The 24202-nt window shown below is 41.5% G+C and overlaps 1 long non-coding RNA gene across 1 annotated transcript in view; it reads right to left on the bottom strand.

Annotated features, from left to right (window-relative positions):
- Positions 1-351: 351 nt before the first annotated feature.
- LOC138294100 (uncharacterized) overlaps positions 352-24202 on the bottom strand; it is a 195538-nt gene continuing 171687 nt past the window's right edge. The window contains exon 3 of the long non-coding RNA XR_011203184.1: positions 352-1115. This is a non-coding gene — a long non-coding RNA (uncharacterized lncRNA). The remainder of the gene's footprint in view (positions 1116-24202) is intronic.

Here is a 24202-nt window from a genome sequence, read left to right on the forward strand (position 1 = left end):
GCGCAACCCTATTGATACTCACACATCCGCTGCTACAACTTGTTCTGGAACTGCTGGAACTCCATCAATTCACTGAACGAACCATGGGCTTAGAATGTCGGGCTGGGTTTAGGCAATTTCTTAATGGAACACCCTAACTCCCTCACTTCCCTGACGGAACCATCCTCTGCTACTATCCCAATGGATCGTTTTGGCCCGTCTCTAATAAATCCTTAGGTGGTGGGTCTTATTCCATCGAAAGGAAATATGTAAGGAGCTAACTCTCAACCTGATCCACATTAATTTACAGTGTAGCCAATTTGGCCACACAATAAAGACCGCAATTGGAAATAAAGTTAGGGATTTTTATAACAACTTAAAAGGCAGGTTAATAAACAAATCTCAAAAATATGCTGTAGAGATACAGAATAACAACAGGATAACCAAGCCTGCTGAAGAAGTTTAGGCAAAATAATATAAGACAAACCAAGAGTTCAGTTACAACAATGTTAGCATTAAGATTTGGTGTTCAAAGAACAATCGTCGATTCTCTCTCTTAAACATGAGTAATGTCTAAAGTCATTTAGATCAGAACCTAAATTAATCAGGACTTTTAAGTCAAAGGAAAATCTCAAAATTTTGGGAAAGCTATGGCAAATAGATGAAAAATATGTGTAGATATATAGGAAAAATGTGAAGTGTCAGCATTTCAGAAGGTCGGTCAAGAGTCTTCTAGACAGAGTTAAGTGTAAGCCCAAGCCACACTCAGCAAAGCACAGGGACAAGGTCTATACTTCTCAAAGTCTAAAGGGACAGTGTCCAAAATCAATCTGAGAGAACACTAGTTAATATCACACAAATCTATTAGGTAGCACCCATCATCATGCCATTGGGAGCTCCATTGTCTTTTCCAGTCTTGCTTGTAAGTTGCAACATTTACAGTCTTTCCCACATTAGTCCTGAGAACGATATCCACCTTGATCTTCTGGACATCGCTGGTACCAGTTTCTGAATAAGGGACTGCCGGCTCACATTCAGTTTCTCCTTGTTCTTCCATCAAGGTCTCTTTCCCAAGCTCTCCCTTACTAACACAATAGTACATCTGTTACCAAACTAGCATTTTCATGTGAAAGCACCTGCAAAGAAAAGATATGCATCAAGAATGGAAAACAGTTTCTCAAGTTCAAAGAAATACAGGCCTAGTTTGATCAACTTAAAGTGCAATTCACTAATGCACATTTAATTTTGTGTTATTCATGCACATTTTAATTTCAAATAAATGTACACATCAGTTACAAGTAAAGCTTCCTGTTTCAGTTAGAATAAATGCAATACATCTTTTTAAGACACAAACATAAGTGCAACTAGGAACTACATTTTTGCATTGAACTGTAAAACATTAGTGTACACGTCTACAGAGATTCTTCTAGTTTCTAAGGCAAATACATTTCATTAATTTAAGGCTGGGTTCTAATTCATTTCAAGTGATTACATTTCATTTAATAAGGTAAAGGCACATAGTGAATATGATTTCTTAGTTCTACAGTGAATGCACTTTATTACTGAATTAAAGTGCAGCACTTTACATTAATAATGTTAGAACCGACGTTTTGATAGCGCTAAATTTTACACTGCACCACCTCTAAGGCTGACGTCTCTCAAAAATGGTATCACAGTTGTGCAAACATTAAGTCCTGTTGTTGGTGGAAGCTTCCAGGTGAATTACCGAGTTGGGAATTCCACCAAACAACTATCATTTGGAAACCTGCAAAGGCACTGTGTAGTATCACTTTGGGTGACAATTTGTCTTACATCTCTGAAATAATGTTTCATATTCTTCAGTTCAGTTGTTACTTAACCAGAAGCTATGACATAGGAGCTGACATGTTATAGCAGTGGTTCCCAACCTGTGGTCCGCGGACCCCCAGGGGTCCGTGACACATTCCCAGGGGGTCCACAGGCCTGGGCGGCAGGATGGCACTTCTCCTGCTGGGGCCTCTGACAAACACGTGCGTGTGTGTTTTATATTTATAACTTCCTTTGTTGGCAGTTTTAAAAGCACTGCAACATTCCATGTACATCCAGCAGCTTTACAACAAAAATAAAAGCGTGAAGATAACTTAGTGATTAATGTACCTGCTGGAGAGATGGGAGTTTTGTGCCCTGGCAGTTTTGACTCAAAGGTAGCACAGATGGTTAAAATGCCTGCTGCAAAGAATGTGTATTATGCATAGAACAGCATTTTATATGCATAGCACAGTGGGTTTTTGTTTTTGTCACAGATTCTTTTGTTACAGTGCAATGCATAAGTTACAATTGTAATATAGCACAGTGAGCTATGAACTGCCATTAAAAAGCTCCAGGCATACTGCATGGCACAAATTAGAAAGTTTTTTTTCTCAGTCTTTCATTTTCTTTATGCTACTAAAAAAAGTTTCCTTGCATACACATACTTTCTTATTATTAAAGTCAATGCTAACCATTGCGTTGTGTTATGATTCCTGAGTTTGTGCTTCTCCATACCAAGCACTCTTAGAAAACGCCTACCAGTGTGGATGACATGTGAATCCTACACCTTGTAGTACCCTGTAAAGTGCTCAGATGCCCTACACTGGTATGACAGGTGCTATAAAACAAATTAATTATATGTGACAGAGAGGCTAGGGAGAGATGAGAGGCCCTCATGGTTTTACTTCCTTTCCCCACCACATATTTATTTCAAAAAGCTAAAAAAAAAAAAAAGAAATTGCTTTGAAAATATAGAATCTGACCTGAGGATTCAACTTTCTTAAATAAAACCGAACATTGAAAAGTTAGTTCCCAAGATGCAGTGCCAACCTTCCCATTAAAATTTAAAAATGTTTGCATATGTTTTAAATATATAAAGATTATGGCCCTCATTATGAACACGGCGGGGGCTGGCGGTCTAAACACTGACTGCCAGCCCGTCGAGGACCCCGCCGGCCCAATAAAGAACATTCCGCTGGGCCAGCAGGTGGAAACAGTGTTTCTGTCAGCCGGCCCAGCGGAATGCTGGGCCTGGACATTTCCGACGGGTCCACATGGAGCCGGCGGCAATGCAGCAGTGCGGCGGGTGCAGCAGCACCCGTTACCCATGTCACTGCCCGTAAATCGGGCAGTGACATGCGCGAAGGGGCTGTGCAAGGGGGCCCCTGCACTGCCCATGCCAAGTGCATGGGCAGTGAAGGGGCCCTCAGGGGTGTGCCGAGGCGGGGTAAACCGCCAGGGAAAGGCTGGTGGAAGTTGCCTCATTATCCGGCGGCCAGTGCTGCCCTGTCGGATATGTAACTCCACCATCGCCAGGCTGCCTGGCGGTGGAAGCCTGGCAGTGGTGGAGTTACGCCAGTGGCGGTTTTGCCACGAATATTATATGGCGGTCCAGACCGCCATGTTCATAATGACCGCGTATATCTTTACTAATTAGAGTATTTGTTTAGTGTGTACTTGTTTGTGTATTTTTGTGAATTACTGTTTTAATGTTTGAAATTCAAATTGTACAAATTGCTTGGGGGTCCCCAGCTTCCAATAATGATTCAGTGGGGGTCCTCAGGAGTCAAAAGGTTGGGAACCACTGTGTTATAGGATTAAGAGTGGAATGAACTGCTGGTCTTGCCCAACCTTCCTTGGAAAGTGCCTTCTGTGACTCATAGTCGCCGTGCTGCTCTGGGCAGCACCAGCTTCCACCTGGACTAGAAGAGCTTCAGGTTTATTTCCTAGTTACATAAACTAAGTAAACAAGCTTTGGCAAAGCCAATAGGTCTCACTTATGAGAGAGCTTTTTGACATTGTTAATTTCTTTTTGCCACGTTGTACAGCAGTGCAGCTGGCTGAATGTTGGGGGGAAAGCACTATGATGCATCCAGAACTGACTACGAGGGGGAGTGGTACGTTTTCTTAGTATGGGATTATAATCTGTATTCACAAAAAAAGTTTAAATATTTTACATCTGAACATAAATTTTGCACTGCATGAAGACAGCATCAAAAAGGCAATGCATTGCAGGGAGAGCTGAGCCGTCTGCATCTTTGTAGCATCTTGAAATCAACAGGTGTAACTTTTGGGAGCTTTTTTCAGGTGTGACAGGAAGAAACAAGCAACAATGGGGGAGGTGGGGAGTGACAAGGAAGGCAACAATGGGGGAGGTGTAGGAAAGAATCAACAAGCAACATTGCAGGAGGAAGGTGTGGTGTTAAGGCAACCAACAATGTGGGAAGTGGGGAAAGGGGTAAAATAAAAAGCAGAAAAGTACCTCTGAAAGTGGCAAACAGTGTAAGTACACTGGGCAAGGGTAGCAGTTCTTGGGCCATGCTCCAGGGTAGGGGCATACACATGAGGAGGATGTGAAGCTGGCACTCGCTGACCAAAGGGAAACAAGGAAATGAGAGTGACGATGAAGCTAACAAGTGGTAAGCAAGACCTAAAGCGTAGGGTGTGGGGTAGGAAGGGAGGGAGTGGGTTAACTGTCAAAGAGGCAAATGTGCCCACCAAACAAACTAAAGGGGATAAAACAACCGACAGTGCTCCGTAAACTTTTGAGGCCACTTGGGTGAGGTAGGAGAGTGTTTAAGAAAGGGGTGAGGATGTGTACTGCACACAGTACTTTACCACGCTGGTAAGTATTTTTTTTTCTTATTCTTTTTGTTATTTTTTTTTCAAAATGTGATTTCATGGTTTAGAGATGGGTAGAGTAAAGTGAGGTAAGGGTGACTTTATGGTTCAGGGGTAAGTAAAGATAAAAGGAGGTGGGGGTGACTTGAGGGTTTATGAGTGGGTAGAGGTAAAGGGAGGGGAGGGTAAATTGTGGTCTCAGGAGGAATGGGTAGAGGTGAAGGGAAGGGAGGGTGATGTGGGAGTTCAGGGGTGAGTGGAGGTAATGGGAGGTGAGGGCCACTTAAGGGTACAGGGGTGGAGAGAGTTAAAGAGAGGTGAGAATGACTTCAGGGTTCTGGGGTGGGTAAAGGTAGAGGAGGCGAGGACACCTTGAGGGTTTGAGTGTATGTAGAGGTAAGGGGACGCAAGGGTAATTTTAAGATTCGGGTGGGTAGAGGTAAAAGGAGGTAAGGGTGATTTTAAGGTTGGGGGCTAGAGATAAAGGGAGGTAAGGCTGACTTTACAAGTAAAGGGAAGTAAAGGTGAATTTAGGGTTTGGGGTAGGTAGAGGTAAAGAGAAGTAAGGGTACTTTAGGGTTGAGGGGTGAGTAGAGGTAAAGGAAGGTGAGGGTGACTTGAGGGCTCAGGGATGGGTAGATGTAAAGGGAGATTGGGGTGACTTGAGGGCTCAGGGGTGGGTAGAGGTACAGGGAAGAGAGAGTGACTTAAAGGTTCAGGGTGGGTGGAGGTAAAGGGAGGTGAGGGTTACTTGAGGGTTCAGAGGCAGGTAGAGGTAAAGGGAGCTAAGTGTGATTTCAGGCTTAAGCGTGGGTAAGGGGTAAAGGTGAAACATAAACCCTTTGAAAACCCTGCATATTTGATGATGACTAAAACATCCTCTGAATTCTAGAAGTGGTAACCAACAAATAAGTATATGTGACACCACGGCAAACATTCATTCAGAAAAACACATACACTATGGGAACATTCTTGAATGAAGAAAGTATGTTTACAGTTTCATCATCAAAAAAAGTGAATTGCAGCTCAAATGTATGTTCCGGAATCTGGTCACATTCCACAAAGTTCTGTTTTTGGTAGTTTGCGTTGAGCTCTTTAAAATACCAGGAAGCACGATCGTCAACTGTGATGGTTTCAAGTTTCAAGCACAAAAAAAGACAAGCAGCACAACCGAACGCAAACGGAGAGGAAGAACAATAATCAAGAAATCAGGTTTTGCTCAGGCTGTCGAAGTGAGTGAAGTGTAGGCGACATGAGCTGACACGCGCTCACCAATGAGAAGGAAGAAAATCAGATTGACAGTGAAGCCAACTAATGGTGAGTAATAGGAGGGCTAAACACCACTTTTTAGAGTTTTTTTTTTTTTTTAAACAATAGATTGTTAACAGTGACACACGTGAGTCAGCCAGGCGAGACCTAAAATGGATCTCCAATATCTTTTCTGAAAATCAAGGGTCTGACTTCCTGATTGGTTTTCCTGCATCTTTCACAAAGTAGTGCACAGCCAGACTTCAACAAGCATCCTCCATATATGCACTGCAAAATGTTCTGATGACACCAGCTTGTTCATTACACACATGCCTCTCACCTTCACTGTGAACGTGCAGATTTACAGTGGTAGTTGAAATAAGACCTCATTTATGTTGTGGTAGTTACACACACCAACATTTCACAGTGACGTGACTTTCAGGAAAACTGCCCACAAACTCTGTGACGTAAATGCCCAGAAAAATTCAGTTAAGATATAAAACCTGAATTTTGACCATCTTGCTTTTACTTCACATAGGAGATGGGGATTAAATAACAGACATCCGTGATTGTTCCTAGCCCGAAATGCCACCAATTTTTGTGTAATGATCAGAAAATGGCTTGTGCCAACATGGGCAAGAAGCACATCGTCGTTCTGGAACAAAACATTTTCCAAGAAGATGTAACAAAATGTATTTGCAAGACAAACAGCCTTATTTGGAGCTTGCAGAATGAGATACTCTGTCACTAATGTGGCAGATGTCCAGTGTGTCATATTACAAGTGCACTATAGCCTAGGATACTTGTAATAAGAGGATGGGAAATCTGCCATATTTTGGTGGAGTATGCCATCCACCAAACTCCAGATATTGTTGTGCTCATAAGAGAAAGGCAGTCAGAGAGAAAATGTTTATTTTAAAAGGGCAATTAACTAATTTGTATTAAGTTTGTTGTGGTGTTTTAAAGAGTAATATCATTTTAGATAGTATCATGTTGTGTAGCGTGATCTGATATGGTGCCATCCTGAGATATGCCAAGTGGCAGAGCGTGCAGCAAGGATGAGGGGGGCAGGATTAGAGAATGTGGTAGGGCTGCAATGCAGAGGTTGTAGGTTAGGAGAGCAAGTGCCTTTTAAGGCATTTGTAAAGTGTAGTGAGGGGCTTAATGTGTAGGACCAGGGCAGTGACATGTTTCTCCTGACAACAATGACTGAACCACTAAAGAGAAGGGGGGGGGGAAATATTATAGATGGTTTATGATACAGCCTCCCTCTTTCATTGATTAATTTCTTTATTCAAAAACACACCCCTCTTAGACACCATTACACATACACACACCTTCAAAGAAATGTAGTAGTCAATGTATAATAACCATGGGACCCCAGTTATGAGGAAATCCATAAACCCCAGATGGGGCTCTTGGATTAGCTGAAACGTGTCGACCAGAATATGAAAACAGGGGATAATAACCATGGGCGTTGATTGACCAAAATACCAGGGGTAGCGGAAGCAACATCACATACCCTTTGACCCTAATGACATCACAGAAAGTGGCATCATATAATCCTTGACCCTGATTTTTCTAGGAAGGCCTGTCACATGACCCTAACATCACAACAATTTAATTTCCATAATAGCTGCAGTATCAATATAACAGCATAACACAGACAAATGTGTATTCATATACCACCTATTTTATGGTGCCCTCTTGGGCTTTGAAAGCTCTGGGGTCTAAAGTTTGCACTGAATTGTAGTGAGCAAGAAAGTAAATAAGCTAGACCTCTTCCAGTGTGCTTCTCTCCCAGTGGAAAAACAAAAGGAAAATAATGTGGACAAATATTGCATTTGAAAGCACAATATTAAAATAAATTTGCTAAAACGCCATAGGGCTCAGTGGCACTCATGAAATATTCAAATCCCTTCATGGTGTGCCCAGCCAAATGAAACCTGACATTCTCCATGAGTTAAATCTATTTTTTCAAAGTGTGCCCCAAATTCCATGGGTGCCCTCTTATATCAGAAATGGCATACAACATGCAGATGCCAGAATTGTGCAATTTATGCCATCCATATACCACAGGTGACTCTTATGCCAACAATTATGTCAGTATGTTAGAGTCAATACTTTGTCATGGTTGCCACCCTCCCATATGGTGTCCACCTTTATACCAAGAATTACCTTCACTGTGCTGGTACCAGCTTTCTGCCACTGATTTCCACACACCAAGATTTTGTTCAAGTATGCCAGTATTTTTCCCTGGTACCCTATATGCCACGAATTACCTCTAGTATGCCAGTACCAGTATTTTACCATTAGTGCCTTGTATGTCAAGAATGACTTCTAGTCTGCCAGTGAACGAATGAATGAATGAGTTATTAATATAACCCAGGAGCTGTCTAATGCATGTCCCGGCACTACGTAGACGTATAAAAGAATAGCGAAAGAGTGCAGGTTGATGACGATGACTGGAATAAACAGGGTGTCAACTGTTTTTAAAAGTCTGTCCATTGGGGAAAACACGCATTTTGATTACAAGAGTGTTCCACAGTCTAGGGGCGCAGAAGGAAAAGGATTAGCCACCCAAGTGTACTGGTCGCACTGTGGATACTACCAGCAATGGCTGAGAGATCTTGCAGGTGATATGCTCTGATTCTATTCCTCAAATAAATGGAGCTTCTGTTAGGAAATGCCCTGAAAGTTATAGGAAGACATTTAAAATGAATAAGCTGTTGACCTGGAAGCCAAGGTTTCTCAGGTGACCCGAGATGGATTGCTGTCCTAAATAGGAGCTCACTCTGGCTCAACCAGACGTATTCAGCATGAGGAGCAGGCCTTATGATGAAGCCTGCCACCCACGGGATTGAAGTTCAGCATCCTTAAAGAGAAGGACCCTGATTTAATAGTTGGAATAACTGCATACCAGAAGTAAATAAAGCTAACCTGTGAGTATCATACACTTTGGCCCATATTTAAGAAAATGTGGTGCATCAGTGCCCCCCCTCCCACTGGCACCTAATGAAGCCTGGTTATACTATGGCGGTCGTTAGCACAATAGCGTCAACATTTTTTATGCTATTTTGGGACCTTGCTAGACTAGAATAAAAAAAAATTGACGTTAGTGCAGCAAAGTGCAAGGAGGCCCAAATTTTACTATGGGACCGTCATTTTAACGCCTCCTCTGAGCAGGCGTTAAAAATGACGCCAAAAATGGCACAGTGTAATCTTTTAAATTTCAGTGCGCCATTTTTGCGGGCTTTCTAGCACCGGAATGCCCCCTTGCATTCATTATGCCTGGCGCAGGCATAATGTGGTCAAGCGGTTACAAAGTGGCGCAATGCACTCATTGCGCCACTTTATGAATATGGCACAGCAGAAAAGTCACTTTAGCGCCGCCTTAGAGTAAAAAAAATGACACTATGCCAGCACTAAGGTGGCTCTAGGGGCTCTTAAATATGCCCCTTTGTGTTTCCTCAATTTTGAGAACAACTACTCTATAGAAACACCAGACACTATACAACATTGTTTTTAAACAAAGCCTTCTCTGATGTTCTTGAATTCACATTTCAGCCCTGTCAGAAGTTCACACCACATATCTCAATGCTTCTGATTGCACAAACCTCAACATGCCACATCGCAGGGACTCTGCAAACCAGGTTCTCTTATCTAACACTGGCATACTCCTTTTCATAACAGATACCGAAATGCAGGATAAGAATAATTCGGTATTACAAAGGAGGAATTACAAAATGGAGCCAAGACGATTTCATCTTCCATTTAGCACTTTAATGGATGCCTGGTGTTGTCCTATGGACCATAAAGCCTCTAGGCCCTGAAGTTACAGTTCCCTCGAGAAGTCTATCCAGCATGTCCTGGTGCAGCTGCCTGTAAGCAGAGGTATCCTTCCAGTAGCTATATGCGTAGATGTGCAGCCGGGTTACTGGGATGGTATAACAACGAGAAAGTTAATTTTGGCACTTTGTGTGAGTCTTCCTTCCTTAGCCATGGACACCTCAGTAGCGACGGTTGGTTACACTGAACCAAGCTCCAAGTTTAAATTTACATTGTCCCCGTGAGTTGCAGAAATATCGTTGAGCCACCTAAGTCAACTACTTTTCATTTCAGCTTGAGGCCAAGTGTTTCCGGAGAGTGGAGGATCAGTACCTAAAGTGAACTGACTTTTTGCTCAGGTAAAACAAGTGATCAAATCTACAAACCATAACTTTTAAAGGAAACTAGTGTCTTTTAATATGTCATGTCCCTTGAAGAATGGAGAAGGCTAGAGCCCACACAATAGCAGCTCCTGACTTGCCACTCACTGCCCATAACCAGAGTTAAGGCCAAGTCTTTGGCAAATTTTTATTCTATATAATGTCCAGAACCGAGTTTTATGGCTTTCTTCCTTGTGCAAACTCATTAGGCCTTTCAAAATGTGAACACAAAGCTTGTTAATTTGGGAGGTAGGCCAACACTAGCCTAGGAACAGGGAAGGGAAGCAGTTCCCGAATTTGGACCTTGGAAGCCAAGAATTGGCCTGCAGTGAGGGACTATCCTTATTGGTCAGTCTTCAATAGAACTTAGAAAGCCAAGTGGGAAGGAGAAGTAAAGTAATCCCTACAAAGGACCACGCCTAAATGGAAGGGTCAAAAGTGTTGCAAAAGGTCTAGAAGGGACACCCATGGATGACAGGCAACATATGTTCACCACTGGCAACGGAACCACCTGAATCAATTCACGATACATGAGAAATGACACCACTGGTGGTCACCTTCATGACATTGGACGAATTTGTCTAGAGACACAAGACAGGGGACACTCATGTTGGAGGGACTGCAAGTGGGAATGCCCAGAGGATAGATCCCACCAAGTTGGAGTGGATGATGGACTTCAACCTGTGGGGCCAGGACACCCCCATTACCTGAGGAATGTTTGTATATGTAAAACTTGTAACACTTGAGCGACAGACATAGCATGAATTGGGGGTGGCGGTCAGTTCAAAGACCGTGGCACAGTAAGGTAGGGAGGGATGAGAGTTGGGAAGGTGGCTGTAAGTTAGCAATGTTACTAAGACATTCTGACGATAATTAGGAGATCACACAACAATGGAGAGGATAGCAGGGCTGGGGTAGAAAACACCAACAACTGTAGTGCATACACCTAAATTGCTAACATGGAACGTTGATGGACTGGGGAATAAAATTAAGCAGGCCTAGTGACTAAAGCTCTAATGAGGTATTTCTCAGGAGTAGTGCATCTACAGGAAACACACATTAAAGGTATCAACAGAGCTATAATATGTTGAGGAAAATACACCATAGTCAGTCATTTTGGGTACACCATGGGCTGCAAGGGGATACTAATGCTACTTGAGAAGGCAATGGCCTTTCATTTGACCACAATTTGAACAGAGACACCAGGAAGATACACTGCAGTGTTAGGAGATTGGAAAGAGGAGACAACGGGAGTCATCAACGTTTACAAACCACCAAGGTTACAAACTGACACACTACAATATTTGCATCATAACAAAATTGCCACAGGCTACAACTATTTTGGAAGGAGACTCTAATATGGCATTACAAACGCAGTAAGATAGAGACCAGATGAGACAGACACACCAACACCACACAGGGAAGCTAGAATGCTTTATACGCATGGTGGGAATGGGAGTCATCTAGAGAACAACATATGGCATGCGTAAAGATTAATCCTACTAATCTGGGCACACAACATCTACTCCTGCATAGATTCATTTTCACTCCACTCACAACACTTGTTAGATTTACAGAGGCGGAATACAAAGCAAGGGTAATATCAGATCACTCCCCATTAAGCATTACAGTAGAAACTCTGGAACCAAGAGGGAGTGGAGAGTGGCCACATGTTGATTAACAAACCATGTGAAGTAGAACATTTACATAAAACCACAGCAGTCTAATTTAAGGAAAATACAGATTCAGTGTAGAAGGCATCGACCCTATAACAGGCTTATAGAGCTACAATATGAGGGTGATATTATCAGGAGAAGTGGGGGGCAAAGAAAGAGAGACAAAGCCTGATCAGAATTAGAGAGGGAATTACTGGACCTAGAGGTGGAATATGCCCAAATGCCTACAGAGGCTACCAAAACACACATAGTCCTAAAAATGGAAGAATACTACTCGATAGCAATAAACAAAGTCAAACAGGCATACCTAGACCAAGAAGGGTGAATATAGGAAGTTGCAAATAAGGTGGGGAAACTACTGGCATGGCTCAATCATAGGGATCAAGGTAAGAACCATGTCAGAGAGATCATAGGCCCGAATGGATAAAAAATTACAGCAGTGAGGCCACAGCAGCAGTTATGACAGATTACATGCAGGAGTTATATGCATGGAAACTGTACCTTCACAAGCAAGGCCTGCAAGAATTTATCAGGGATTGCGAATGCAGACAGCTAGAGGAACACAGAGCCCTAGAGCAAGAAGAGGACAGAGCAGGAAATACAGCTTGCACTCTTGCAGTTCACATCTTGGAAAACCCAGGGCCCAAACGACCTCCCTGCGGAATTAATGAAGAAAATGTCAGACCAGATCATTAAGCCACTATACAAGCTAAACCTTGAGGCAGCCCAAAGAGGTGAACTACCCAGAGACTTTTCATTGCAACAGTGATAACTATCCGCAAAGCAGGGAAACTCGCAGATAGATGGGATTCCTATCAACCAATATTGCTTCTTATTTCAGACACCAAAATACTGGCCAAGGCCTTGGGGAAGGCTAAGGGGAGTGATCCTAGACCTGGCCCACTCGGATCAAAATGGGTTTATGTCCAACAGATCTACTAAACTGAATGTCTGCTCACTATATAACAACATAGCTGCAGCAAAGGAGGTGACTGTTCCATTAATGGTAGTCTCAGTAGATGCCAACAAAGCCTTTGACTCAGTGTAAGGGCCCATCCTATTCGTAATTCTGGGTAAAATGGGTAGTGGGAGTAAATTCCGGACCTGGTCAAATTGTTCTAAACAAACCCCATGGTATGACTCAAAAGTCAATAGGTAGCAATTCCCTATACAGAGAGGCCTAAGGCAGGGATACCGGCTGTCTTCAATGCTGTTCACTTTGGCAATAGAGGACCTGGTGAAATGGATCAGGGTTGATCCCCAGATATTGGGCTGGCGATGGGAAACCACGTGGGAAGAGCAGATATCTCGGTAAGCAGATGATGTCCTGCTGTATCTGGCAGAGCCAGAGTTATCCCTGACAAGAATTGAGGTATATTGGGAGCACTCAGGACTGAGAATAAACCTGATCTCCCTGATGGACAGTTGGGAAGTAATGAGCTGCTCCCACTATGCCATTAAAAGTTGTAAACTGACACTTTACTGTTACTCCAGGGAACTGAGTACAATGTGAAACACTGGAGAGCACTGTCACTTATGCGATGGGCAGTGATATTCAACATGATTGCATTACCAAGATTCACATATGTATTGCAGATTAGTCTATAAGCTCTCTTAGACACGCTCTTCCAGACAATAAACTGGCTACTGAGAAACCTATTATGGTTAGATCGCTCACCATGCATAGCTGTATCCTCCCTCAAATGCCCCACATGAGAAGGAGGCATAGCATTGACAAACATTTACAAATATTCTGAAGCTATACAGTTTAGCATACTAAATGCCTGGGCATGTGTGCAGCTTGATGACCCAGAATTCAGGCTAGATCAAGTGACACGGGGGAAGAAAGACTACCTTCATGTACTATATGGTGCCAATATACCGAAAACACCCTGCCAGCGACTGAAACTATGATAGCCACCCGGTGTACACAGACTAGAAAAATGGGATGGGGCAAGAAGTGGCTGGTCAAGAAACTGGGCCTGTGACAAGACTATTGGAATTTAAAAATGGGACGATATAGGCTTGTCTAGACTGAATGAGATCTGGGATGTGAACAGCTTTTTGCCCTTCAACTACCTCTGGACGGCATATGACATGTCGCCCTCACATATATTTAAATATCTCCAAATACACCATGCATTACAAGCAACAATCCCACCGGGAGAGGAGATCAAGAAACACTCCTTCCTGGAAAGTAGATTGTTGGACAGGCCCATGACCAAGAAGGCAATCTCCATCACATACAACATACTGATGAGACACACCAAAGGCAAAATAAAACAGTTAGGGTTATGCTGGAAAACAGATATAGAAGAACTAGCTGAGAAAGACTGGAGGAACGCAGTGCAATTCCTGAGAGAGGTGGTACCACCAATTTCAAATATTGCGCAGAGTATATGACACTAGGGTCCTCCTGCATAAAATAGGCAGATCAAATTATGAGATGTGCCTTTGTGCCTGTGGACAGAGGGGTACCTACCTCCACATACTATGGGATTGCTCAACATTTTAGATGTTCTGGGGGGGAGTAACCCAAAGATTAGAAGATACCACAGGAATATTTATATAGAGGCTAAGCACCCCTAGTGCTGCTCAGAGAATCAGACGCAGCCTCATATTAGGAAGCCGCTATTGAATTTTGGATTCATGTAGGCAACAAGAGAAGTCTCACTCAAAAGGGCTAATGGCGCAATCTTGACACTGAGTAATAGCGAGTGGGAGATGAATGTCTGGTATATTAGGGAGAAAATGTCATACAAGGGTAGAGGATGACCCAAGAAATATGAAAAATATGGAATGGAGGGGCCTTTGAGGGCTAGAGGCACAAAGGGCAGGAAAATGAGAGAAAGAGGCCGGAGTCAGGCAAGAGCTTGACCTCCTTTGGGACAAACCCGGAACCATCATCTGGACTCGGAGCCAAAGATGAATGCTCGGAAAACACAAAGACTTTGCCTCACCACACTGTACTACAATTGAATGATCAGACCCTATGTGAAAGGGAAGAGGTAGACGGGAAGGAAGGGCAGATAATGTCGCCATTGTTCCCTTGTTTGACAATTTTATGTTTAATGCAAAACCAGTAAAGCATCATATTGCAAAAAATCCAAGAGAGAGGACAGTGTGTTTTGAGAAGACATCTATTCTGAGAGCTGGATAAGCATCACCCTAACCCACATGAAGCACAGAGCAACAGGATGACCACGGAATAGGGTACACAGTGCACACACATTAGATCAGATTGGAACCTTTTTGCAGAGGCAGAAATGACTTACAATAACACATGCTGCCACTTCTTCGAAGCAATAGCACAGGCCAAGCACGGGGCATAAGCTAGCCACTGTCACCAAATGAAGAAAAAATTAAAGTCCTCTAATGATGTTGGGACAGGTGACATTCTCTCTCTGTTTGTATAAGCATTTATGTAGCACAGATCTAGGTATAAATCAATGGTGCACTGTACAGCAGAAGGAGGTAGCTTGGGCATGTAAGACTTGCACACAAATGGGAGGTTTTGCTTAGTTGTTGTTTTTGTGGTGTAAGCAGTCCAAGCGGTTACTTCTTTATGAGAATATCTCTGCTAATCATCTGTTACTTCCTGATTACTTCCTACTATGAGTGGTGCAGAGCCCATGGGTGCCTGTTTACAGCACTTCCCTTGAAGTCACTCCTTGTTGTATCCTGGTTGATTGCTACTAGTAAATTGTAATGAAGTGGTTTCATGTGGTATTTTCTGTGGGTGGGATTTCCTCTGGGTGGGACTTCCTATTGTTTCTCCACTAGTGCAGGCTTTTGCTCTTTACAATTATCCATCTAGTTTGCCTTCCTATGGGTGGGGCTACCTGTGAAAAGTTACTTCCTGCTTAATGCTTCTAGTAAGTGGTGCTGGATTAGGACTGAATCTTCACAGTTAATCGTGTGGCAAGAACTTCCTGTGAATCGGACCCCCTGTTGTTTCCCAAATGGATGCATCTATTGAGTGGTACTCAACTGGCTGTCACGGGGGCTAGTTGGCTGAGCTCGAGATAACACTGGATAACATGGTGTATGAACGGGTTTGGAATGAGACTGTACAACAAGGGGATGTGGCCTCTCTGCAAAGAAAGAACTTTCTGAAGGAGGGGTAAACCAATACAAGTAACTACCTGAGAACTAGAAAGAAAGGAACAACATAGCTGATGACCGGGACCAGTAAGAAGCAGTTGTGAATGAAACTGAAAAGTCAGCAAAGGGAAAACTTTAAGATAACACTAAAACAACCACAAAGGGATACATGTGAAACAGCAATAGACAAAGTATCATAAATTGTCATTTTTATGCCTCATGCATAGAGATTACTCAGTGAGATGAAAAGAGCTTACAAGAAACCAAGGATCAAACTAATCATACAGAGTTTAGGGAGTTACCAAGCAGCTCCTGTGGCGAAAGAGTACTGCTTGGTTCTCTCTGCCAAAGGCACATGCCTTGTAAGCTAAGTGACACCCTTGGAAGCAATAACAATCCATATCCCAATATAAACACAGGACAACAGCGAACAGAAGAAAGAACACCAAAAACAGCACAGGGAAATGCAGGGCTGGTATCAAGGTCTGGTTCAGGACTCCAATACACAGAACATAAGGTAAAGAGAACACAGAAACAGGAGCTGGGCTCAGAAAAGCAGGAAAGGAATAAAGGTCACGTTCAGAACTGGAAGAAACAGGACATATATTAAGGGGTTACATGTAATTGGACAGATCAGGAAAAGTGCAGACAAGACTAGGAAAAATAACAAACATGAAACATAGAGTCAGGAAATAAAAGAAAGAAATGGAATCATAAAGCAAATCAGGAAACGCAGCTGCAGGGATGCAATAGAGCACAAGGAGACTCAACAACTAAGTCAGTACTGAGCCGCTGCACTCTATGCTCACATGGCTAAAATAGCTGGAGGCTCAGGTGCAACTTTTAGTGATGTGCCCTCTTTGGCTTCCTTGTTGGTTACTTTTAGTGAGTAGTACAAGCTTGGGATTGTCCTTTTATGGTCACTGGGGTTGGACTTGGTTGTTTACTTCAAGTTAGTGCTGCTAAGTATTTGCTCTTTATGTTCCTTCCTGCAGCAAAAACCTTTGAGGGTATGAAGTTTATTGGATTGGACTTCCTGTTGATTGCTTCTGCTTTGTATTGGTGGCTCAGCATTGTACTTTTAGTGCTGTCTCTATGGGTAGGATATCCGGTTTGTTTGCCACTAGTGAATGGGCAGGATATATTATAGATGGGTCACCTCGTTGCTTCCTTTTAGAGATTACTCCTGACTTGTAGTTCTTTCTGAGGATGGGACTTTGTGTTGGTTTCTGTTTAGGCGTTCAACGTAGAGTGTATGTGCTGAAAGGTTGGACTGATGCATGTTGCAAGGGGAGCTCTATGTGCTTATGCCAGGTGCAAGGTGTGTCCTCGAGCAGAGCCTCAGCTGTTTGGGATGTACATGGTAAGGGAGCTAGGTTTAAGGTGTGTACTTGTATTCTGGTTTATCGTACCTGTATCAGAATACCTTACAAATGGGGCATGGCTTGGCGCCAAAAGGAGATGGCCGCCTTTATCGGAGCTCTGTGACGGCGGTGGGAGGCAAACCAACTGGTTCGTTTTTGCTGTATTGTTTCTCAAAATTTGAAATGATAAACGTTAAGGGAACACTTTTAGAATAATATGGTTCACTTTGGAATATTTTTAAAGACTATATTATGTCATAACTTCAAAAAATAAATGGGGGCCGCTTGAGGCTTTGATTGCGGCAGCCATTTTGTTTTTATTTTTATCTCAAATTCTTTTTTCCGTTTCTTATTCTTCTCTTTTTATCAGAGCCTGAGATGTTTTTCCATAGATTAAAATAATGTTTTAGTTCCTTTCTACTGCTTAATTCCTAATTCTAGTGGGAATATTTGCAACATTATATTTGTATTTTGTTACTGGGTTACCTCATATTTTTACAGAACTTCATATATTGCTTATGGGCAGAACTAGAAATCTTCAGTTGAATAACAGTAAAGTACAAAGCACTAAAAATTTCAAAACTATTGCTTTGTCTAATTCATTTTCCATCTTGTCAAGTATGGAGAACACAGGAATTATCAACCATGATGCTACTCCTTCTGTGGTTAATAAAGTTTCTTCCAAACTTCCAGTTACAACATCTACATCTACCAATAAAAGAGCCAAGAAGGACCCTCTGTCTCCTATTAAAGCAGTGGATACAATATCCATGGAATTACTTCTTGAGGAAATAAGAGCTCTTAAACCTTATATGGAGGATACAAATAAACAATTGCAAACTTTGGATGACAAATGAACACATGCGGAGAACAGTGTTTCTCATATTGAATGTCAGATGGGAGTGCTTGAATATTCAGTGGCTCCTTTTCAGTCTTTACAACTTGAAGTTGCTATGTTGAATAAACATGCTGAAGATATAGAAAATCGGACTCGAAGAAATAACCTTCATATTTACGGATTACCTGAAGGAATTGAAGGATCAGATTCACCTTCCTTTTTTCAATCATTTTTACCTAAAATTCTAGATCTGCCTACTTCTCTAGTTTTAAATATACAAAGAGCGCATAGACTTGGACATTCGTCACACATGGCATCGACATCAAAGAAACCAAGAGGAATAATCCTTTATTGTTTGGAGTACTTAGATCTGCTTAGAGTTCTTAGAGCAGCAAAATCTAAAGGTCGGGTTATGTGATCAGGCTACAATCTTTTCTTTGCACAAGATTATGCCAAGTCGACAGCAGACAAGTGAAAGAAATTTCTGGATATGCGTCCAGCACTTACATCTCTTATTGCACGTTATGGTCTTTTTCATCCATGTTTATTCAAGGTCACTTACAATAACAAGACCACGATGTATGAAGAGCCAGCATTGTTACCATTTTGTTATTTACTCATGTAGAGGTGAAAAAACTGATATCTCCAAAGTAACAGAGACTTGACGGATTTAGTTTTCTTAAATATTTAAATGTACTCATTTTGATTTATGTAATGTTACGAACTACCTATTTTCTACGGGAATAGATTTTTCCTATTTTCTTCTGTTTTTAGATTTTAATTCATTAAAGTACCCGTTCTCTGTGGTAACAATTTGTGTGGCCTGGTCTTTCTTCCCTCTCGTGTCTGCAGTTGTGGAGTTAAGGTTACGTTGTCTTCCTTTTGTGGTTTCACCACCCTCATTTTGTTTTGTCTTATACGTATGGTTCCATTACTTGTTATCTTTATTTGTATTTTTATTATTTCTTCTTATAATATACTATGTTATTCTCTCTTCTCCTTCTACTCTATTTCTGTGTTTTCCTCTTATTCCTGTCTCGTTTGTTTTTTCTCTCTTTTCTTATGTCCTTTTTATTCTCAATTTCTTCTGTACATCATTATGTTTCTTTCGGTTCACTTTCTTAAAATATATAGTGGATTTATTTTTAGAATTTTGTGGTTATATTTTAAAGTTTACTTGTTAGATGACTATTAGATTTCTTTCTTGGAATGTTAAAGGTTTAGCTTCTCCAATAAAAAAGCCAAAGAGTTTTAACGCATATTCTAAAATTGAAAGCTGATGTTGCCCTATTACCAGAAACTCATATTTCAGATATTGAAGCAGCTAAACTTAAAAGACAATGGGTAGGTCATGTTTTTTCATCCCCTGAAACAGGGAAAAAATGGAGCAATTATATTGTGTCATAAGGCATTAAATGTTTCTGTCATATCTCATGACTTTGATGTTATGGGTAGATGGGTTATTGTTTGATTGACTATTAACAAATTCCTTTACTATATTTAAAATGTATGCTCCTACACAGCCTGATAAATCTTTTTGGAATGAAATATTGGTAAAGTTAATGAACATTTCTGATGAATATTTATTTTTCGGAGGAGACTGTAATATGATTATGGACCCTTTTATAGATCAGAAGTCTAACTCTAGATTCATACCTTCTGCTATATTCCCACAATTTACATCTACTACTAAACAAAGAGCATTTACAGATGTTTGGAGATTAAGTAATCCCACATTACTGGAATATTCCTTTTACTCCCCTGCATATTCTTCACAATCTAGGACTGACTATTTATTTGTTTCCCAACATCTTGTTCAACATGTTTTAGGTTCGGAAATTGGCTCTATATTAATTTCCGATCATGCACCAGTGAGTATGGATCTTGATCTTATACCACATAATCAACCGAACAAAAGATGGAAATTTAATAATTCCTTACTTCTTGATCCTAATTTTGCTTAATTTTTTGGTAAATTTGCTGCACAATTCTTTTTGGATAATGATACCCCTCAAATATCAGATCAAATTATTTGAGATGCATTCAAGGCTGCTTCTAGGGATTTTATTATTTCCTATGTAGCCAATAAAAAGAAAATTGCTACTAAAAAATTACTTCAATCCATGGACTGTATTAAGCAATTAGAAAATGTACAATACTTGTCTAAGTCTAGAAATTGTCTTAATAATTTACTTCATGCTAAATTTACTTTTAATGAGAATTCAACAGATATTGCTAATTCCTATCTTCTTAAATCTAGCACTAAGTATTATGGTGGACCTGGTGTATGTTACTGATCCAGAGTGCTCAGTCCCTCTCTTATTACAGCTAATCGACGATTTCGGTAGGGTGTTGGAGCTCCATATAAATCAACGGAAGACTGTACTGTTCCCTGTGGCGGGTCTGTCGTCCGTGGCTGTATCTGAGCTGCCACAAATGGATCTAGAGTGGGAGACTGAGTAGTTTCAGTATCTGGGTGTGCAGGTGACACACTACCCTCACCTACAATATGCCTTAAATATGGGTAGGGTGATGGATAGTCTCCGTGCCTCTGTCCACTTTTGGAACTTCCTCCTACTGTCAGTTATGGGCAGAGTTGCGCTCTGCAAGACGATTCTTCTCCTGAGATGCCCATACATGTTACAGAACTCTTTTTGTGAAATGCCAACCCCTCTTTTTCAGCAGCTCGATAAACTACTTCTGTCTCTGGTATGGGCGGGTAAGAGGCCCAGGGTACGCTTGGATGTGCTGAAGCTGGACCAAGTCGACGGTGGTCTGTGCCTCCCCGATTTGTTCCTCTACTATGCGGAATGCTGGCTGCAATATGCGTCTCTGTAGTGCGACAATGGCTCTAATTGGGAGAAAGAGCTGCTGGAGGGCTCAGTTTGCTTGTCGCGTTTACTGAGCTTGTTGATGGGCAGCTCTAGGTTGCCACTGCGGACCCCCTTCCTGGTCGCACAGGTATCGCAAGTCTGGGAGCAGCCCGTTGTGAAGGTGTTAAGCTGGGCGCCGTATGCGCGCTTACTTCCGCTTTGTGTGCTGCGCCCCTTCGCCCATGTTGCAGAAACGCTAGACTTTGGAAAATGGCGAGACGGCGGCTGTAATGCTGCTGGTGATATTTACCAGAACAATACATTTGAAGTGCAGGCCCTCTTTGGCATTGACCGGGATACGTTTTTGCACTATGCAGGCCTTTCGCGGACGGCACGTGAGGTTTGGAGCTCTTTTCCTACAGAGCCGACTGAATCCCACCTTGCAGCTACCCTTATTGACCCTGGTGGTGTCTGAGGTCTCATCTTCCGATTCTATAAGGCCCTAAAACAGGACAGACAGATAAGCATGGCAGGGGTTAGGGATAGTTGAGATGCTGTTCTGGATGGTCCGCTTACGGATGGTGAAGGAAGCGACCAGCAATGCGAGATTTAAATTGATACACTTGTATTATGTCCACCGGGCTTACCTGACACCACACCTCCTACATAGGATATTCCCAGCACGCCCAGATAGATGTGCTCGCTGTGGTGGGGCTTTCGCTAATTTCTACCATATGACATGGGTATGTAGTAAGATTCAACCCTTTTGGACCCAAATAGGGAGAACGTTGAGGGAAGTGTAGGCGATTGACGTGGGGGTGTCCAGGAAGCACTGCCTATTGTGTCTGATCCCCTGCCCTACAAAAGGTCGTAAAATTAATTACAGATTTGCTCATTTGTGACTCATCCTTGCCAAACAACGCATTGCGATACACTGGACAAGCTCGTTCCCCCCGCATGATGATTGGTTAGCTGATCTTGTTGAATGGGCGACTGCTGAGGAGTGTCGGCTTCGTAGAGTGCGTACAGATGAGTTTGCTGAGCGAGACCTGGAGAGATGGAGAAGTATGATTGATTCCCTATTAGGGGACTCTGATGAGTTAGTGGGGGACTCTTCGGAGGAGACTTCTGTTTGTTGAGCCTGGGTGATACCATTTTATGACTGACGTACCTTTGCGTGGATTGTTTGTTCGGAGCTATTTGGGGGCAGGTTTGCCCTCGCCCCCCCACACCACCCTTCCCCCCCTTTTTTTCTCCGCTGATGGGCTGTTGCTGGAGGGTAGATGCCCGTCCCCCGCATGCCTGTATGGTAGCAACTGTATGTGATGCTCGGAGGTGTTGTGGGGCTGGATGGTTTCTCCGTGGTGTGTTTTATAGGTGGGGTGGGTCTAGCCCAGGTTTGTCCATACCCTTCTGACTCGGAAATTCACACTACCTCAGTGACAGTATTGCACACTGGGTTGTCCTTGACGCGACGTCCATGTTGCAGGTCATGTGGTGCTTGGTAAGATAGCATACCGTAGTTCAGTTGATGCTTGTCTGGTTGCAATTGTTTTTTGCAGGCACATCGATTGGTCTAATCTTCTGTCTTCTGTATGGGTATTGCTTCGGGCGTTACCACAGTTCTTGTTGAGGTCATGTTATGGACACTATGATTGTCAATTTGGTCTGGAATGCTGAGATGCTACTATGTATCATATGAACAGTGCAGTTTTTGTGTTGTTATTGTAAAAGCAATAAATAAAGTTTAAAAAAAAAAAAAGTATTATGGTGGGCAAACTTTCTTAAAATTGAAAAGGAGAGAACAAAGATATAATCTATTTATAATACTTCTAATTTCTTGTTACATAAAAATGAGGCAATTTTAGATGAATTTGTTAATTTTTTTAACCAATTATACACTCTTGAATCTTTCCCTTTGCATGAACTTATTAATCAATATTTGTCCTCTATTAGTCCACCTGTACTTCCCCCTGTTGAATTCTCTTCCTGGACAATGACATCTCTTTTGAGGAAATTCTCAAAGCATTAAATCTTATTAAGAAAAATAAAGCTCCAGGACCGGATGGTTTTACTATAGAATTTTATTTGCATTTCTCTCAAATATTAGTGCCAAAATTATTTCAACTATTTACATATTTCATCATAATTAACGCATCTGGAGGTTCTTTTCAAAATCCTTTAATATGTCTCATACCAGAAGACAACAAGGATCCAAAGTTTTGTAAGAATTATAGACCAATTTCTCTAGTCACTTTAGATTACAACATTTTCACAAAACTTTAGCTCTACGACTGGAATCGCTTCTCCCTAGATTATTTGGTAAGGAACAATCTGGATTTATTAAAGGGCGTCTATTGTCTGACAATAGAAGATTATTGTTTAATATTGTAAAAAAATCTGTTGTTTACAAAGATTCTCTCTCAGCAATTGCTTTGGATGCTGAAAAAGCCTTTGACCGAGTTAATTGGCTTTTTATGTTCTCGACGCTTTTGTGGTTTGGTTTTGGCACTAAATTCATAAAATGAATTTCATTATTATATTCCTCTCCTAAAGCAGCCATTTTTCTAAATGGTCTCCTATCTCCCTCCTTTTCTCTTTATAGAGGAGTTTGCCAGGGATGTCCGTTATCACCGCTTTTGTTTGTTCTTGCTTTGAAGCCTTTTTTAATGAAACTTAGAGTTAACCCAAATTAATATTGCTTTCAATATGGGAAAAATCAAGTTACAATTTCTGATGATATTTTACTTTTTATATCAAAACCGCAATCTTCACTTCCTCCTTTTTTATTGGAAGTAGAAAGTTTTGCTTCTATTTCAATATATAAATTGAATAAGGATACATGTGAAATGCTCCCCTTAAATACATTTTGTTTTCCTGAAGATTTTAAATCATCGACTTTTCACAGGAACAAAGATAAAATGAAATACTTAGGCCTTTGGTTTAAACCCTCTTTTAAAGATACAATCTCCTGTAATATTTTGCAATTATTTTCTGCTCTTAATTCTCTTATATCTGAATGGAATCCTTTATATTTATCCTGGTGGGGTAGATTAGATTCTATTAAACTGATGTTACTTCCTATCATTCTCTTTTATTTATCAAACATCTCAATAAATATCCCAGGTCAATATTTTAAGAAGATGAACTCCATTTTACTTTTATTCTTATGGAACAATAAAAAACCCTGAATGTCCCTTTAAAAATTAATGGAACCAAAACTTTTTGGAGGAGTTAATTTTCCAGATTTTTGTTCATACCATCTGGCTTTCTCTCTTAAGCAAGCATCCCTTTTATTGAATGAGGATGACTCTAATACATTGCCATTATGGGTTGCTGTTGA

The sequence above is a fragment of the Pleurodeles waltl genome, chromosome 4_2 (assembly GCF_031143425.1).
Source record: "Pleurodeles waltl isolate 20211129_DDA chromosome 4_2, aPleWal1.hap1.20221129, whole genome shotgun sequence".
Lineage (NCBI taxonomy): Eukaryota > Metazoa > Chordata > Amphibia > Caudata > Salamandridae > Pleurodeles > Pleurodeles waltl.